At 41.5% G+C, this 20313-nt stretch overlaps 2 protein-coding genes and 2 pseudogenes across 6 annotated transcripts in view; 3 read left to right on the top strand and 1 right to left on the bottom strand.

Moving 5' to 3' along the window:
* Positions 1–20313, bottom strand: part of LOC110051350 (uncharacterized) — a 434502-nt gene that overhangs the window by 122032 nt on the left and 292157 nt on the right. The window lies entirely within an intron of this gene.
* LOC149107124 (uncharacterized) overlaps positions 1–20313 on the top strand; it is an 86931-nt gene that overhangs the window by 22054 nt on the left and 44564 nt on the right. The window lies entirely within an intron of this gene.
* LOC149107129 (uncharacterized) lies at positions 536–3415 on the top strand (annotated as a pseudogene).
* On the top strand, positions 13216–16339 carry LOC149107128 (uncharacterized; annotated as a pseudogene).

Raw genomic sequence — 20313 nt, 5'->3', positions numbered from 1 at the left:
ACTGGAATAGGATGTGTTTCGAGTCTCCTAATTCACAGGGGATGGGAGAACGTTGGAAAAGGGCAGGACATTAAAGAGATAAAAGTACGGGAGGCAGGAGGTTTTGATCTCTGAGGGATAATACAACAAAACAAAATCATTCTGAATGATCCACTTGTTTTAATTATGTATAAAAATACAGACCTCTTCCAAGGAATGTCTATTTACAAGCAATGTAATTAATCATCAATAAAACCAAAAGGTTTGTTCAGCAAATTAAAACTACTACAGTTGGTGTTACATCCCACGATTTTTACTGATCTAATTAAGTGTAGATGTAGATGTAGAAACAATTCTTCAGGATATAAATGTGAAAATTCCATTAAGTAGAAATTAATATTAGTTAATTAGGTTTAATGGATTGTATTCTTAGATCGTATTTCGGCCGCACCTATCTTTACGCGTATCATATTCTTCTCGAGGTCGCGCGATCGGCGACTCGTACAATTGTATTTTATTTTACTCCATATTCTTCGATATACGCTGCATTCCCACGATGGGGAAAACCAGTAAACGTGCTAAAACATGCCCCGACTGTCACACGCAGCACGAAGAGCATCAATTCGGTCCAGTTGGGGAACATTGTACAGGACCGCCTTCGACCGAAGACAACCACAACAGCTCAAAGTCCAGCGATGCCGACAATGAACATCCCAAGTCTGCTGTTACGAACATCACAGCTTCGCCTGCTTCCCTGGACTCAGTTCTCGCCGCAATCAGCAATCTAGCCCTACAAGTTGACAAACTTACGACGGATCAACAGCGAATTAATACAGATGTACAGCAAATGAAAAACACACCGCAGGGCGCCACTGCTTGCATTCAGCCGAGTCAGACGCCACAATCTAGCATGACCGAGGACCCATCGCTCCCCGGCAAAGATATTTCAGATCAGACGACCAAGCTGGAACAGTCAATTCTTCGCGGTGAGTATGTCAATTTCATTGACTTACTTAAACCACACAAAGAACATGTAGCTCACGGAGAAGACGCGGTAGTAGTCGACCAAGAAGGGAATTTAACCTTACAGAAACCCCGCTCCCAACGTGCAATCGACTCCTTTTCCACATGGCTTTCGGCCTGGTCGGAATACGAACGAGTAATTGTGCTTGTTAATCCTCACCGCTACGGCGAAATGACCAAATATCGTTTCGTTATTCACCAAGCGAGTCGAAAATTTATCTGGTCAGCGGTCTACGCCTACGATGTCCGCTTTCGGCAGGAATCCGCTAGAAAAGGGGGCCAGCGCTTCGATATTCTCGACCAATCCTTGTACACGACCACACTTGACGCCACTGCCCCAAGAAAGGACGCCAAGCAATGTTTCTGTTGTAAATCTTTTGATCACGAGACCAGGGAATGTCCCTTTCTCCCGGCCTCCGCGTTGGAGACGTCGGCGCAGAAAAAGGGCCCTTCGAACCCACAAGGAACCTATCGTCCTGCCCAACCATGGAAGCTGGAAAAGTGGTTCCATGACAACCGCGAAGGGTGCAACCTGTTCCAATGGCACGCCTGCAATCTGGGCACAGAGTGCAAACGGCCACACGTATGCAAAGCCTGCCGAGGGCACCACGCCCTGGCAGATTGCACACAATCTGCCTGAACCCTGGTCCCCATTCTCTGTAGCCAAGTGGAGTGCAGCACTCGTCAACCATCCGGACAACGCCTTCGTCGAGGCGCTCCTTCACGACATCACGCACGGGGTAGAACTCGGCTACAGTGGACCGACAATATTTCAATCCTACCGCAATCACCCCTCTGCGCTGGACGCCAGCGAACACATCATCAAAGAATTACACCGGGAACTCGACCTCAATCGCTTGGCCGGTCCATTCCTTTCTCCTCCAACTCGCAACTTTGTCGGATCGCCGATGGGCGTTGTACCCAAAAAGCGCTCGAATCCTCTGAAATACCGGGTCATCCACGACCTCTCGTGGCCACGGGGCCATTCTATTAACGATTTTATCCCAGCGGAACGTTTCCGTTGCCAATATGACACTCTCGATCGGGCCATCTCTCTCCTCAAGCAAGCTGGCCACGGAGCCATGATGGCTAAACTGGATTTATCGGATGCCTACCGGCATATCTTGGTCCGCCCAGTGGACTGGGAGCTCCTCGGCTCCACCTGGCCAATCTACGTCAATGGTGAACTGACAACCGGCTATTTTGTCAACCTCTTCCTCCCGTTCGGCACTCGCAGTGCACCCTCTCAATTTCTCCGCTATGCTGACGCCCTCAATTTCATTATGCACGACTGAGGGGCGGATCCTGTCTGGAACTATATGGATGAGTTTTTCACATGTGACTCCGCCACCTCACCATGTGCTCGAAACCTGGACATTACGACACAAACTTGCGTTGACCTCGGCTGTACCCTTAACCCTTCTAAATTTGTGCACCCGTCGACTTGCCTTACCCTACTGGGTGTAGAAATCGACTCCGTTCGTCAAGAGACACGGATCGAGGCATCACGTCTAAATGATACCCTTGCTCTCCTGGCCGCATGGGAGGGTCGGTCTCATTGCACCAAACGCCAGCTTCAATCGCTTCTCGGCACCCTGGACTTTATTTGCAATGTGTGTCGCCCGGGTCGCACTTTCATGCGTCGTCTCGTCGATCTTCTCAGCAAGCCCCGCTCTCCGTCACACCACATACGTCTCACCCGTCAGAGCAAACAGGACATCCGTTGGTGGTCTACCTTCCTTCCTCAGTGGAATGGCAAGTCGCTCTTCTACGATGATTTCTGGTCCACCAACCTATGTTGTCACCTGTTCACTGACGCCTGCGAACACTCCTTTGGCGCGTTCTTTAATGGTGCCTGGTTCCGTAGTACGTTTAATGCATGCCAGGTCCCTGTTCGCCTTTCTATTGCCTTCAAAGAACTGTGCGCCATCACGGCCGCACTCTCTGCATGGGCCCCCTCTCTGTGTGGGAAACGCCTGATGTTTCACTGTAACAATGAAACAATCGTTACGATCATCCGAAAGGGCTCCAGCAAATGCTCACACATAATGGCCCCCCTACGCTACATGTTCTTCGTGTGTGCGAATAACTGTATTGAGATTTCGGTCGTGCACGTCCCAGGCTCCCAGAATTGTATTGCTGACGCTTTATCTCGCTTCCAGCTTAACAGGTTTCATCACCTCGTACCACAGGCAGACCAACATCCTACACCCTCCCAGTCATCAACTGGAAACACTTCAAGTGAAAGCAAAGCAGTATTTCACCCACGGCCTCGCCGACTCCACGCAACGAACTTACAGCGCCCCTCAACGCCAGTACCTCGCCTTTAGTTCCCGGCTGGACCTTCCTCCGTTCCCAGCCTCCGAGCAGACGCTGATGCTTTTCGTCACCGAGCTAGCGAGCAGAATTCACCCGCAATCTATACCCGTGTATCTCTCTGCCATACGCGCCCTTCATATTGCCCACGGCTATCCCATCCCACTAGACGACACACTGCAACTTCGTCAGACTGTCCGGGGAATAAACAGATTACACGGGATCACAGCCAAGCAGAAGCTAGCCATCACCATCGAACTGCTCGGCGACATGAAGCAATTCATTTCCCTCAGCTCTCATGACGATTACGTAAAGTGGTCCGCCATGGTCACCGCGCATTTTTTCCTGCTCAGGTGTGGCGAGTTTACCGTCTTACACCCAAAAGATTTCCGTCCCGATCGGCACCTTACTCTTGCCGATATTCAATTTCGTACCTCGCCCGATGGTAACGGGTTTATCGCCCTCAGGCTTAAAACTTCGAAGACGGATCAGTTTCGGAGATCGCACACTCTCCTCTCTGGACACAGCAAAAGCGACATCTGCCCTGTCTGCTGCCTTCAAACGCTAATACGCCATTATAACCCAAACTCACACGACTACAATACCACCCCTCTGTTCGCACTACAAGACGGCTCCCCCCTAGCCCGTCCATGTCTCTTATCATTCTCTTCTTCACGTCTTCGCCTGCTGGGAATCGACCCCACCCTCTTCGGTGGGCACAGCTTCCGAATTGGGTGCCCCACTTCCGCTGCCAACGCTGGCATTCCAGACCATCTCATCAAAACCATCGGGCGCTGGTCCTCGGACTGTTATCAACGTTACATTCGTACTCCACTGAACTCTGTCATTTCGATTTCAGAAACTCTGGCTAAACCGCCAAATGTTCCCTATGTGTATGCAAGTCCTACTTACTTGCCTTAATTAACTATATTATTAGTTTGGGCCAACCTTCTCTTTGGGCAGTATATAGGTTGTCCTATTAAACTGTCTTTCGTAGCCTAACTCGCGTGTTTTGTTTGCGTTTGCGTGTATAATATGAAGACTGTGACACTAAGTAAAAATTAATATTAGTTAATTAGGTTTAATGGATTGTATTCTTAGATCGTATTTCGGCCGCACCTATCTTTACGCGTATCATATTCTCCTCGAGGTCGCGCGATCGGCGACTCGTACAATTGTATTTAACCCATCCCCGCCCGTCCCGGGCAGTATATAGGTTGTCCTATTAAACTGTCTTTCGTAGCCCAACTCGCGTGTTTTGTTTGCGTTTGCATGTATAACGTGAAGATTGTGACATTAAAGCCGAGTAACTGTTACAACGCTCCGATGATTCACAATCCACTGGATTTAATTGCTGACTGTGTTGTAGTTGTGGTTTCCAAGGACTGTTGGAAAGAATATAAATCGAGCAAAACATTTAATCCTTGAATATCACAAGCAAAACTTGTCGATTCAATTAATATTTGTAGTATTTTCAGTCTATGGATGAAAGCAGAGCAGTACTTTCATGTGGTTTGTTTGTTAACGCTTTACAAGTAGGTTCCATGCAACTTTTGAGTTTGTCATGAAACCCAAGTGTATAACCTTTGAAATGAAAGCTATTAAGTAGTACTTTCATGTGGTACTGTTTATTTTGCTGTATAAAGTGGTTTTAACTTCTAGGTCAACAATGAAACCCTAGTGTGTGACCATTACACTGAAAGCTATTGAGCGGTACTTTCAGATTGTACTGTTTATCATGCTGAGCTGGTTTTAGCTGAAATGTATCTTTCAAGTTTGTGCATAAGACCCTAGTGCACAACCATTCATGCAGTCATTCCGTTCAAGGTTTTAAACCATTTTTCAAAATAAAATTGACAGTTAATTTCTCATTTTTTTTCTGCAAAAAATAAAAAAATTAAAAATAAGGGTTAAGCTGTTAGTTTGCTTGATGTATGCACTACCTAGCTACAAATCTCACTTCCAGAGGCCACAATCCTTTTGGTTAACACCAAGAATCTAGACCTCAGAGAGAAATCGGAAGAACAGCTGCCATTAGTCACAGCAGTTCCTTTCTTCATAGACTGCGAGCAGTCTCTCTTTTGTTTGAAAACCCACAGGAGAGATCACAAAGGAATGAACCAAAGTGAGCGGAAAGCCGCAAGTAGCGCCGATATGTCTGTTTGGGTTCTTTCCTTGCAGATATTCATTCAAGCAAAAGAGACTGCTTGCAGTCTACTGTCTTTATGCCTGTTCAGAAACCACTACTGAATTCAATCACATGCAGTGACAAACCGGGATCAGGATTTTCTGGTCTCTTTTGATTTTATCCAGAAGATATGCAGACTCTGGAGATAACATGGCCTTGCTATTAGTTGTACATTTAGTAATCTTCTTTTGGCAATTGCCTATGAACAGTCTGTAAAATTAAAGTAGGTGGCTAATTTAAATTATCTAAGATTTCAATTCCACGCCCAGTGCGTTGTATTTCAGTTAAAATTGTTGTGCAAACTGAAACGGTCAGCCTAGCACACTGAATCTCTTTAGGACTGTTATCAACTTGTATGGAAATTTTTGGCTCAAATCTGAGAAATCTTATATTGAGTGGGAAAAATCAAGCATTTGGCAAGAGACGAGTATTCTCAGGTCAATATATGTATACTTCCTGGAGGGGGGACTTCCTATAAAAGAACAATGACCAATATGGAGAGTTTCCGCCCGAAAGGAGTGCCTTTTTCAGGCTTCAGGTATAATTAAAAGGATATATAGGGATTACACAATGAAAGGAAAAAATGAAAGGGTAGGGAAATCTTTCATTTAGGTATTTAAAAGGGCCTTTAAATAAAATATTTTGAACCGACGCACATCATGGCTATGTCATTTAATTTATTACTGTAAGCACTACATGAAAATGACGAGATGACGTTAAGTTTTGGCGATGCAGTGTTTTAAAAAAGGTATATGAAAGGAGTTCCTTTTCTGTCAAAATGGCATTAAAAAAGTGTAGTAAATCAAAATAAAAAATCCCAAGCTAGCACTGAAGGCATTTTACATATCTGTTCATTTTACATGGAGGTGGAACAAAATTCTTATTTCCACAAAGCTGCATGATGAAAATTTTTGTTGGCAAACAATCCTCTTATAAAGGCTATATCTCACTTTCTGCTCAAAATTAAAATTAATTAAATCACAGCTTGTTTCTTTTGAAGGCACAAAATTGGCACCTTCAGTAATAAAACAAACAGAGATAGTTCTTGTAGTCTGCATGGCACTGCTGTAAGGGCTGGAGGAGAAAGGGATAAAAAGCAACAAGTTGAATCCAGTGGTTGAGTATCAGGGAGGGAAATGTGTCATGTGGGCTAAAATTCTTAAAAACGTCTTCATCTCTATCGTTTTCTTAGTTGAATTTTGGAGACCAAATCCAAAGGACAGCTCTGGGCACAAGAGTTTTTTTCCTAGCGCCAGAGGCCACCAAATAAAAATACTGTCAGGTTAACAAACACTGTGTCGTGAGCTTTTCATCATGTCCACAAGAGATGTAGAATTTGACGTGCTGCGAATGAAGGAATGATTGAGAAGTTCAAAAGCAGAAGCTCTTTGCGCTGGGTCACGCTCCAAAGTTTTCTGCAAAAATGGCAGCATCCCAGAAGACATTTGTATAACAAGAATAGAAGAACAGAGATAAGGAAACAAATTAATACTTGAAGTGCAGAGTTAGTAGTTTCTCAAAGTATCCCAGTACCTAAGGAAGAGGTTCCGCAGGTTGCCACAGGTGCTTCCGTATGATTTCATCAAGAAGTTGATTCTTTCAAAACTTTGCAAACTTAAGATATTAAGTTTATCCAATAATAAATTAAAATGGGGAGGTTCTTGGAAATTTCTATCATTTGCCATATGCAGTTTAGATTATCTCAAACGAGACAATCGCTGGCTGGCTGATTCCCTCTTTCTCAGGCCATCTCAGCCGGTAAAGTGCAACAATTCTCAATTCCTTGTATGAGATGCACTTGTAGGGAATTGTGGTTATATTATTCATCATCTTGTACTGGATATTTGTATTGATGAGTACAGCTACCATGTTTCCATGCAGGCTTGTCTCATAGAGGGAATTAGCAGTTTGCTCCATAAAGTACCAACTCGTGAAATGTCTTTGAGTGAGTGATCATTAACAACTGTAAAACAGCAATTTACGTTTTCCTTGCTAAATTCGTTTAATTATCATTGCGAGTTATTTTTGACATCACCTAGATGCAATTGAACACTCACCTCACCTTCTTCTGTGTGATTGGTGGATCCAAGTCTCTCAGTTTTCTCATGGCTTGTAATGGAAGCTCCTTAAATAAGGTGGCTCTCCATCAATCATCTCAAGAATCATGATCCCTGGGGACCAGATATCAGCCTGTCACAAGGGAAGACATCTAAAAGAAAGTTAATATACTGATAGCAAATATTAGCTATAATTTATAACATGTAAATTCAGGGTTTTCAAATTGAAATAACATACCAGGGGAAAATCCTAAAGTAAGCAGACCACTACTTGCTCACGATCAAGGCAGCCCGGTGTGGAAGAGTGCTGAGTTGGTTACCTTCTCCTGCATGGGGCCGGGGGTGGGTTGCTGGTCCCAAAAAATTTTGGAAAAACTGTGTGCATCCTGGAGCATATCTAGCACGCACAAGTTTTTTTTGTTGGTGGCAACTCTGTAAAACACAGCATAGTCTGGACTTTTTCACCTGTTCATTTATTTCCCCAGAAAGATCAGGTCATGATCACATTGGTGAAACAAAACTGTGCATAATTTTGATAACCTTTATGGCAAAAAAAAAACTCAGTGCAAATGCTTGAAGAAGCCGGTGACCTGCGTCAGGCACCGGTTGTAGCCGGAAAGCTAAGAGCACCGAAAGCTAGACCTGAGACCGAAGACCGAAAAAAGAAGATCCGAAAACGAATGTATATGTTATTTGCCGGCTGGGAGGTCCGACCGTAAGCCGGCAAATAACATTTTTTTTTTTTTCCTGCAGTAAATTGGTTTTACAGATTACAAATGGGTTTGTTTACGCAACTCCTGTCATTGAATCGGCTTGCGCGCCGTCTACGATTTGTAAGAAATCTGGGCAACGAGCGAGTAACTCAGATAGTGGACAAAGAAAGATGTATTAAAAAACCGATTTTTTTTGAACTACTTTGTGTTAGTTGCATTTATTTCACCAGTTAAGCTCTCCAAAATTGTTTTTGCCGTGTGAAATTTCGTGCGAAGTTGAAGTTTGACTACAAAAACAATTTTCTGTCTGTCGTTGCTTTTAAAATCACTTCGTCACTTTTCTACCGTAAATTGAATAGCAGAAAGCGAGTAAATTCGTTAAGTGTATTCCACAGAAATTCTTCTAAATACAGCAACGATCAGAGTGATAAACTCGACTGAAATTGACTTGAATTTTACGGCGAGAGCCCGGGGGGGGGGGGTACTCCCCTATATGGGCTATATAGGTATGTGCCGCGGGATAGGGTATGGTTTTTTGAGGTCCTCGATCTTTAAATAGGGTATCATTTTCGCCCATGTTGGCATAGTGTCCCTGTGTGATCCTTACATAGGGTGCCTAAATTGTATCAGTTAAAATAGCAGTGCGTAAACACCCAGAAACGAAATAAAGTTGACCCGTTCAAGCTATTTTGAGTTTTTGTTCTTCCCTTGCATGGGGTGTCATTTTTCGGGTTTGGGCCTTGAAAGGGTATCAATTTTCGTTTGATTCATCCTTAAATAGGATCAGGGTTTACGACCCTTCGTGGCACACACCTATCCGAAATTTATGGGTGTACCCCCCTGGGGGCGAGAGAAACACAGGATTACGCGCCATTATAGCGCCAAGCTACAAACAATTAACCAAACTCTAGCAACCTCAAAACACTCAATTGAATTTACTTACAGTGACTTTCCTTGCATTTTAAAGTGAACAGAGATAAACTTGCGTTGACTAATCGTCGATGGATGTGTAAAAAAGGCAAAAGATTGACGATTACCGCTAACTTTTAGGAGCGAAATTTAGGCAGCGGGGGAAAAAATCCTGCCCGTGGGCCGTATCGTAAAAAGCTGGACCGGTCACGTGCGTATGATTAGCCAATCGAATTCGAGGATTTAGGATTCCGGTCCGCTCAGATGCTTGAGAAAAAAATAAACCCCTTTATTTTCTTTATTTAAGCCAGAAATATCCAGCTTCGGTTTTATTCTTTCTAATACCAGTGAAGCATCACCCATCAAACACCGGTTTTATATGTATTCCCTTAATTGCGCTCATTTCTTCCCATCAAACTAATTCCAGTGAGAACCGCGTGAAAACTGTTGGATGCTTGTTTTGATGTTGATTCTCTGACGGCCTTCATCTTTGACTAGATGAGTGTGGTACTATAATGGAACGTTTCCCAGCTGAACCAGTGTGAAATAAAAACTGGAGGAAAAGACATCGTAGCTAGCATGGCGGAGATCAAAGTAAAGCTTGATCGATCATGTCCTCGATTATGGCCTGTTTTAGATCGTCTGAATCCTGGTAAATACGTAATACCGGTAAGATCAAACGTCCTTGTTCTAGCATTTTCTGGGTTTTAATTTTAGAGCACCGCTAAGTTTTCATTTTAATTGCTGAGCCTTATTCATTTATGTGGAATTTAACAAACTCAAACATAATTTATACCAGCAGCAATTTCTTCAGTAAAAACTTCAAAAGAGCTTCAAAAACAGTACTTTTTTTCATTTTTACAAAAACTAAAACACGGGCAAAGATAAAGAAAACAGAGTGGGTCTTTGTTTTCAGGTTACAACCGTTTGATTGCATACTTTGCCGTTATTAGAAAGATTAAAACCGGAGCGGGACATTTCCGGCGAGAAGCCATACAAGATTATGTTAAATAAAGAAAATAAAGGGAACTTCGTTTTCCGGTCATGGTTTATTTTATTTTATTTTATTTTATTTTATTTTATTGCATTTTATTGTAATTTATCTTATTTTATTTTATTTTATTTATTTCATTGCATTATATTTGATTTGATTTGATTTTTTATTTTTTACAGGAGCCATGATCGGGGACGGAGACCGTAAGCGCGCGCCATTCAAGTATTGGGGTTGTCCCCATGATATGGGACAATAATTCTATTTTTAGAACAAATTGCGCCATCACCTGCGGCACACGCGCGTGCATGCTGCGAGGATTTTTGCGGATGTCGCGCGGGGGAAATGGCGTCCGAAATTCCCGAAATGTTTCATGTTTTTGCCCCACAACTCAACGCGTTTACGTCTGTTGGTGTTTTGCTTAAGTATTTTCGTCGTAAGCTGCTCCAGTTTGAGTGAAGTAAGACAGTGTCGAATTTAGGTATGTTCCGCTGTAAGCTTATATATATCGCTGACCAAGTTGTGTTCCGACTGATGCTTCTTTTACATGAGCTGTACATTACTCCACTTTAAATTTCACATATGTTGAAGATTGACAGCTTTTCCATTACACAGCAAAAAACTAGCTGGATATATTTAGATATAGCAGAGCTTCAGGACTTCATAGTTTAATAGCTCCTCTTGCCACACGCTTGCGAGGAATTTGTCAGTCTATCGCGACCGAAAGTAAAACAAAATAATTGCTAGTTTGAATCTCGCTTGAATTGTAAGCAACGCTTGATGTTTCATCGAGGCTTAATAACTTTACGTCCGTAGATACTGCTCAGTTTTATTTGTGTAAAAATCCAGTAAATTCTCTGTTGTCGATGAATGAGAGCGCCCGCCGATGCGTGTTTTGTACAGTCAGTAAACATGACAAATTGTACTTCCGTCGCACTTTCGTGTGAAAGCGTACATCGAACTCAAACAATAGCTCTATAGTTTTTAAATATGTTTAAGATTGATAAATGTTTGAGAACATATTTAAAGCTAAGCTGAAAATATGTGAATAAAGCAGAAACAATCAGCAAAGTTACGATGACGCTTTCTTTAATCAACTTGGAATAACGATTTCGATTTTGTTGATCGAGTTATAAAAACTCCTTGTCTATTTTCATTTTCGCAGTGTAAAACTTCACTATGCTTATGTTGAAGAAACACACATGATGTTAGTAGCCTTTTTTGCATTCGTGAAATTTGTTGCAGCATCTCAAAACAAAAGATTGTCAAGATTTGTTGACAATTGAAAATACCGACTCGGACTTGAAAGTGCACGAGCTGCACTATGCAAATGAGCTAATTGTACGCGTCAGACTTTCCTTTCAAAAACCTTTGCAAACTCACCAAACAAGCAGAGACAATAAGAAACCGTCAAAACAGGTTTTGGTTATGATTAAACATTGTCTGAGAAACTCACAAATTAACTCGATACCAGAGTAGAGAGTTTTCTTGCTATATTCTTAAGCATACGCGTGAGCTTACAACTAGCGTGAGCAGATCTTATTATTCATTCCCAGCGCGAGATTGAAGTGTTGTTTTCGACCCTGAAAAACCCACCTTTTCCGTTAGCTCAGAGCATTAAACTACATATAAGCGCCCTGGTTCGTATTCCCTGCCATCGCTGTGAAAAATACGCAAGAGAATCTCTAACTCTCACCATTTGATCACGCAACGTGACAACATCCACGCGAGAGCCCCTGACATGTGCGTGAATACGCGCGGATATATGACGTCAGGATGGAGCAATTTGTTCTAAAAATAGAAAAATTGTCCCATATCATAGGTGCGCGCGAATCCCGAGACTTACGGTCTCCGTCCCCGATTATGGCTCCTGTTTTTTATTTTTTTTGGGGGGGGGGGGGGGGAGGGGTCTTTGTTTCCGGGTCTTAGATCTTAGGTCTTAGATTTCGGGGTCTTAGTTTATTGATCCTCGGCGGATCAATATCAGCATGTGGGCAGATGACCTTATATAAAAATAACTATATAAAATTATCAAAATGGCCTTATGTAATTCATGACTCCAAAATAGCCTTATGTAATTTTATTCTTAAATCGGCGTTTTGATCTCATCAATACCTATAATGAATGAAGTCGCCCTATGACGCAATGAGCAAATCCATCATTAAGTGACGGTATACCAGCCAGTTAAATAGACATTGACACACCACAATAATTCTTTATCAGTTTTATTAATGCCATGCTTCTTACACTTTTTGGTGTTCTTTCCTTGTCGATAAGAAAACTATTGTTAAGGAATAAAAATTGAAGCTAGAATGTATTTGACAGACAAATTAACTTGTTTCTTGGTGCATTGTAGTGTAAATTATTGAATTATCTATAACATAATCGTGGAATATTTCAGTGTATTAAAAGGGCTACGTAAGGCTAGGTTTCTTATCTGTGTTTTCGTTATACTATGTTATCTACTGATACTTCAGAATGAAAACTTGAATTCATTCATAATCCATTGAGCACCATCATTTTTCGTGATTTTCCAGCTGTGTTTGCTTGCCTTGGTTAATTTACCAACGACGCCAATCGAGAAAATAAAATAAAATTGACATCTAGTCTTTAAAAGCGCTCTTACTGGAAATAATCACGTTAGGTTCCAAAAGTTTGCAGGACTTTGTGAACCAATTTTATAGCTCAGTAAATCTTGTTCATTTTATCGACCTTTTTGGTCATTAAAGTACGGCTGTTTGATTGAAATTCATATCTCGTATACAACCCGGGAAGTTGGGATTGTGCAATCTTTTTCTTGTTCGATTTTTTTGAACACTTCGCGGTAAAACGTGAAATGACAAAACCCTCACCCATTGCAACTTCTGCATACTATCGTGTTCACCTCTTTCAGTTAACCTTAATTCTTTGTGATAGTTTTCCAAGATGTAAAAAATAGCAGTTGAAAAAAGCGGGAAAAGGTCACGATACTCACCTGCTCTCTTGCTTCACCGTCTCAAAAATAATCATTTACGAAAACCGATTTTGCCGCCTTCGCATGCAATTGTTTCGATAAGAGCGAAATAAAATGTTCATTTTTTTTTCATAAGAAATAACGCAAAAAACTATAATGCGGCGATCTAACGAAAATTATATCTATTTTTTTTAACAAACAGGAGGTGTACTGGGTGCCGCCGCAAAAAATCCCTCCGAACAGGAAGCTTTTTCAGTGTGTTTCCCAGGCTTCCTCTTGGAAAACTTGTCCTTTTAATTTACCTTTGGAGCGAACGTGAACTACGTCCAACTGCTGCTAGAATGCTCAGTTTGACAAAGAACACTGTTGGGAATGTGTATGCTGTGATCAGATACTATTGTGGCAGAGATCTGCACGACCGACCTATTGTCCCGTTTGGCGGCAGAGTGTACGTCGTTAAAAGCGATGGAAGTTAATTCAAGCACAAGTAGGTCTTCTATGATTCTGTATGTATGACTGCGAGGGATGCGCTTATACAATTTACTTTCAATGAACTTAAGGCAGTTCAGGTAAAGTGACAATAAAAAAGATGATTATTTTACCCTAACTTTACTTTAGTATGAATAGAACGTATTTCATCTTTCATCTTTCTTTCAGTATCAAAGAGGGCGTAGAGCAAGGAACGGACAATGGGTATTCAATTCGGTGTAATATCCACAGAACACTCCCCGTTCAGAGGATATTATCAAGTGGCGCAGCGTCGAGATAGGGCAACCCTCTGCCGGATCTTACAAAGGGTACTCCTCCCTGGCTCAGATATCCACACAGATGACTGGGGCGTCTATCGGAACCTGGATCGTTACGTTGCAAACGTAGCTGTACATAGGATAGTTGTCCACCGGAATAACTTTGTGGATCCTGCAACGGGGATCCACACCAAAGAGGCAGATTCTGCTTGGGCACGGATTAAGTATCACGTAAAACGAGAAAAGGGGATTAGAAGTCTGGATATCCAAGGTTTCCTTGATGAACAGATGTGGAGAGACTGGCGAGGAGCGGGAAACTTATTCCACAATGTCATCATGGTTATAGTCAACTATTATCCTCTTTAATAAAGAAGACAGGAAAAAGTCAGTTTACGTGAGCTCACGAGAATAGAATGACATAAATCTTGAGCGTGCTAGTTTTGTTTTCATATCAGGTTCTGTTGATACCGGCCGGGTATGCACAGAAAGTCAGGTCCGGTTTCAATCTAAGCATTGTGATGTCATTTTTGCGTGCTCGAATTTTTAAGTATTTTATAAAATCCAGGATTGCAGGGACAACCTCTTCCTGTTAACCTTAATCATTTGTGATGGTTATAACAATGGGGTGGCAGACCTGCACAACTCCCATCCACGTGTAATAGCCGGTTATAGCTGTGCTCTAACGAGTATATCCTTTAGGGATCTGCCCCTTTTGTACGAGACAATAGGGGGATCTCTGAATATTCTTTTAGCAATGGTTGTTGTTGAATTAAATGCCAATTCTGCATAAGTATTTGCTTTAAATTAGGCACTGATGGGCGATATTGTGTGAGAAAAGGCAAGATTCGCGTGTCTTAGCTTGTTTACGTTTCGTTACGCAAACAAGCATCACACTAAAATGCATCACGCTAAAAGGCATCAAGCTTAAAGGCATCACGCGAAAAGGCATCACGCTGAAGGGCATCACGCGAAAAGGCATCACGCTTAAAGAGATCATGCGAAAAGGCATCACACTGAAGCGTATCGCGCGAAAAGGCATCAAACGAAAAGAGATCACCCAGAAAGGCATCGTTACAAAAATTAGATGGAATCCGGGGCTTACTCTTCTTACTCGTGTCTTGTAAGATAACAGCCTTCTCAAATAGTTTTTGAGCGATACATTCCGTCTTTGCCCCCTCGCGAGGTCTTAATTCAGTACAGGAGGCGTGCCTTGAGAGAGTTAATACAGCAAGTGAACAATGGAATCGAAAACGATTGCATTTCTTTCCGATCGGTGAGATCGGCGAGTATTTTTCAAGATGGCGAACAAGTGTTGGGCGTTCTTAGTATGACCTGGCGATAGTACAAGAACCTCCTAAACATGAATTCACTACCGCAGCTACACTTGTCCTTTATTACGGTGCGAGAGGGAGATTACGTGTAGAGACACAAGCAGAAGCGTTATGCTTTTTTGCGTGATACCTTTTATTAAGTGTAATACCTTTCCCGTGATACCTTTTTGCGTGATGCCTATTTGCGTGATGCCTTTTCGCGTCATGCCTTTTAGGGTGATGCCTCTTAGCGTGATGCCTTTTAGCGTGATGTCTTCTTGTATGATGCCTTTTCGTATGATGCCTTTAGGCGTGATGCCTTTCAGCTTGATGCCCTTTAGCGTGATGCCTTTTATCGTGATGCCTTTCAGCTTGATGCCTTTTAGCGTGATGCCTTTTAGCGTGATGCCTTTTAGCGTGATGCCTTTCAGCTTGATGCCCTTTAGCGTGATGCCTTTTAGCGTGATGCCTTTTAGCGTGATGCCTTTTGGCGTGATGCCTGTTTGCGTGATGACTATTTGTAGAATAGGCTAGTTGCCATTCAGCTTTTGATTGATGCATGTACAATTTGGATAATGTGATATCAATTACTGGGTTCTGAATTTTGTCATAGATATACCTCCATACAGGCGAAAACTTAAAACTTACACATTGAAATAAAACACTTTGGCTGTTTTAATATTTAGATCGATTGCAAGCTTGAGCATAACATAAAAGTACTGTTAGCCACGAAGAACTTCATGATCCAGTTGACTACTAATAGACAAGGAATACTGAATAAACATGTAGAATGAAAACTATAATTATAGAAATTTACTAGTTAGCTCAAATAGATGAATACACACGTATAGTAAGTATTTCCGCTTATTGAAAATACTTGTGACGCTTGTTGGCATAGTATAAGTGTTTCAGTCCAATTGTCCTGGCTGGGATAATTGCATTGTGGTCTCAGTCAAGGCTATATATTTTAAATTAATGTGCATTTCTCTACCAAGAAGTACAAGTTTGTATGTTAACAGGGTACCAGCATGCAAAGAAAACTAATGTCTGAGAAGTGAGTCACTTCCAAGTTATGATGTCCTGGCTCAAAAGTCATTAGATTACTAGCCCTGTAAAAAGGTTTGTGCTAGCATGATAAATTTAAAATTACACATTACAGCGCATCTGTAATTTGAATTTTCTCAAACAATCCCCCTTTGAAACAACTTCAGTTGCCTTTCAGGCAAACAAAAGACAGAATCCAGCAGCGCTCGCAACTGAAAAATCCACTTACTTCCCGGGCTATGGGACATGCAGGTCAGATTGATAATCCTGTTTTATTTTTTGGTTGTTTTACTTAATTACCTCGGTCCCTTAAGGTTTTCTTGATATAACTTCAGCTGCCATCCAATATGGAGTGCCGACAAGGGACTTTCTCTTCGGCATTTCACAGAAACTAGAGTCAGACAGCTTCAACTGCAGAAAGAAAAATTATTTCACATTTTTATTAAGTACAAACAGTTCCATATTTTTATAATAATCGTGATCATAACCTATGACAGGGGTGGATCCAGGATTTTTCAAGGGGGGAGGGTTAGCTAGTAGTTTGGGTTGCATAATCAGTGGAACATGCCCCCAAAATGTTGCAATTTGAGAACTGAAACCTAATTTAAAACTGTTAGACCAGAAATACTAGCAAGACCACAAACTAGAAATTATGATGAGGACCTGTCCAGAGTCTTTGCTTTTATTTCAAATATTCAATCTTTATTTATTTATTTATTTATTTTCATTTCTGCATCACCAAAAGGGGGGGGGGGATGGCTAGCCACCCAAACCACCACCCTAAATCTGCCCGTGTGACCATATACATGTACTTTGTTTGTACCCACTACATCACTTGATGACTTTGCGGTTTAACAGGACAAAATCATAATTAAGGTAATATTAATCAAAATATGATATACCGGTAAATAGCAGGAAATCGAAGGGGCTCATTTACTCGATCGACTTTGCTATCCGGACAACTTCAATCATTCTCACCAAATAACTCAGTCGGAGAAGATGCTTTAGTGATTATTGCAACTCGTAGGAATGGGAAACTATATCTTTTAGCAAGTTTGCTGCAGTTTGGTACAAAAGAGCAACTTCTTTAGAACTTATGGTTAGAACTATTATTATGCTTGTCATACTAACTTTTTTATTTGACATGCACCTCAACTGGAAGCCTAAGCCACCAATTTTGTCAAGTTTCGAATGCCAACAGGTTGTGACCTGTAAATTCTGTTCAACTGCAGAATGTTTTAATAGTTCCGACTCTTTTAAACCGAAAAATGAAAGAATATTTCGTTCCTGTACGAATTTGACATTGCAAATCTGTCGAAATAACTGTTTGTTTCACACAGAGTTCAGTTCTAGTAACGCTTGTCATGATGAAAAAATAATTGTGTCGCTGCCTTGGGATTCCAAGGCCAGGACGACTTTTTTCATCTCCTTGCATGTATGTTAAAGAGAATTCTAGGAAAGGTTGCTGTAGTACGTCGTTGTTTAGCAAATAAGTCTTTGATTAAGTGGCTCGTGCATAGATGACGTATAGAAATTACATGCAAGGTTGAGTTTAATTTCGCAAGGTGACCTACCGTAAAACTTGTTGGTTACAAGCAGCGCTGCGAGCGAATTCTTCTTTATCGCATAGTGGTCAAACGTTTGTGAAATAATTAACTTAGAAAGCTTCTGTAGCTTACTCTTGAACCCGAAATTTAAGAAATTTGGTATATTTTTGCTTTCTTTGATCAAGCACTACGGTTACATGACGTAATAAAAAACTTAAATATTTTGAGTAATCAGTAGTTGCCTGTGGTTTGAAGCGGCAATGCTTCTGACTCGATAATGTCCGTTTGGATCCAAATGAGCCATTTAAGTTGACCAGTTAACATTAAAACAAAAGCGAAGATTGTCTCAATTTTCGGGTTGTTGTCGCGTTTCGCCCCGGACCACGTGACCTGAAATGTTTGACCGCGGCGAAATATTGAGGCCTAGGAACTAGGCAAGCATTTTGTACGTGGGGAGCTTTCAATCCGACCAAAAATTCCGGTATGAATTTCCGGAAATTGTCTAGGGCGAATGGAACAGACTTTTCTGGTGGCTGCGCCAGAGTGGAAAGCGCCCTCGCATTTTTGTTCGCTTCAAATTTTCAATGACCTCGAGGTTTAAATAGCAAATATAGAAGCATGCAGAGCACTGATACGTCGACACAGTGACCTTTTATAGCCCATGACGGCAGGGACCTTATACAAACCACAACGCAGCGAAAACGTCGCAAAACGAAGGATTTAATGAGTTGTACGATGGTTCTGCACGAGTTATAAGTCTTCGTACATTTCTTAGCCAACCTATACAAAACAAACAAGTACACACGGGGGCTTTATTTTTGTTGGAATCAAACGCTTTCTTGACGAATTTAAGTTAGTATTTATCGACCGACAAGTGGCAAGTAAAATATTAATCCATTTTCGAATACACGTCGCCGTCATCTTTGTCTGGGATGATCGTGGTGATCGCGGCCAAAAGAACTAGCGCTGAAGAGAAAATTGCGAATTTACATAATTTCCAAAAAAAAGGCCAACCTCTTGAGGTATACCCAAATTTTCGAAAAAATTTTCCTGGAAATTTCCGTTCCATTTGATTTTCATCCCGGAATTTCCTGAATTTTCGGTTGAATGGTTCGTTTTTCGGAAATTCAACAATTTCCGGATTTTCTGGAACTTTTCCTGGGAAATTTCCGTACCATTTGACCCCGTTTCGAAAATATCGGAATTTTTGGTCGAATGGTAAGCGCCCCTAGTGTGCATTTTGTACCCGTTCTGCAGTCTGCTATCTGCATTTTGTACTGACCGACTAATTTTCCTTGTGTTTGCGCTAAGCTCTGCCTTCAAACTTCTACACTGTTCACTGCACTCTGCCTCGCTTCCTTTCGGGCCTTCATAAAGTCGGTAAGTATAATGCTAACAGTTCACCTGGCGCAATATACAAGACACTGTTATGCGTTTAGCCCAGGTATTCAGATATAAGCTAAAATTCAGCAAAACAAAAACGATACGCTTCTTCTCTCTGTCTCCAAGATGTAAACTTATATAAGCTGATTGTTTTGAAATGCTGTTTGGAAAACTGTTCAGTTCTTTCCGAGCCAAAATCTTACCTTTGTAATAGGTCAACAACAACATCTTCATTATTACCCTTTGTTCATTAGTTAATACAGAAATATATAAAATATTACTCACTAGGTTAAAAATGCTGGGTTGCCAGGTCGAGCAAATCGACGTCATTTGACCAAGAACGGTCATTCGCAGAAAGTCCGTCCTATGTGAGCAAAAACATGACATGTTTGGTATCTTCTGAAAACTCAAGGAAGAAACTACAGTACCACATTTTCCCTGAATGAAGCACCACAGCTTTCCCAGACCTCACTCATTCGTAGTCTTCTCTCAAAAATTCCGAATTCCGAGTTTTTGAAAAGAGTCAAAACATTAAAATGCAGCTTTGTGAGGTCCTTTGTGACGGCCGCTGGCCGGGCGTGGCGTGGAAGGTTTTACGCTGAGATTTCAAAATGTAGCTGCTGCTTAGCTGATAGGATTTTGTGCATCAGTGTTTTTATATCAGCAGCAGAGCCTCCAAAGAGAGAGGTAAAGATGCTGATAGAAAAGGGTGTAGTAAAGTTGAAAATTTTTTGGAAAATTCCCCTGTGGCTCCGCCAGTTGCATTCTTGGTTCCACCATCAAAACAAGGCTTTCACACACAAAATCATTCCAGCAATATGCAGGATAACTGGTATTGTGGAGTTCCAGAAGATATCTAATTTACTCATCCTAAGAAGGGTTATTGGAATTTCTAAGCCAAAATTTTTAAAGCAAACCATAAACCAAAACTGGAATAATTTTCCAGAGCGATGGAGAGGGGGAGGGGTGGGGGACAATATCTGCCAGAGATCTACAGGTTTTTAATTGTTATTTTTAATTACTGTGTTCATAAGTTCGCACAAATGGACACAAATCTAATTCTCGTTTAGCTAGCGCTGTTGTGTGAGTTTCTAAATATTTCCTGTGTGTGGTCAAGTCTTTCATGAATGGATAAAAGACACATACGTATATAC

Source organism: Orbicella faveolata, unplaced genomic scaffold (genome assembly GCF_042242905.1).
Source record: "Orbicella faveolata isolate gen_17 unplaced genomic scaffold, um_ofav_v1 contig_27, whole genome shotgun sequence".
Classification (NCBI taxonomy): Eukaryota; Metazoa; Cnidaria; class Anthozoa; order Scleractinia; family Merulinidae; genus Orbicella; species Orbicella faveolata.
The sequence above is the reverse complement of the archived record's forward strand: the minus strand, read 5'-3'. Positions and strand labels throughout refer to the sequence as shown.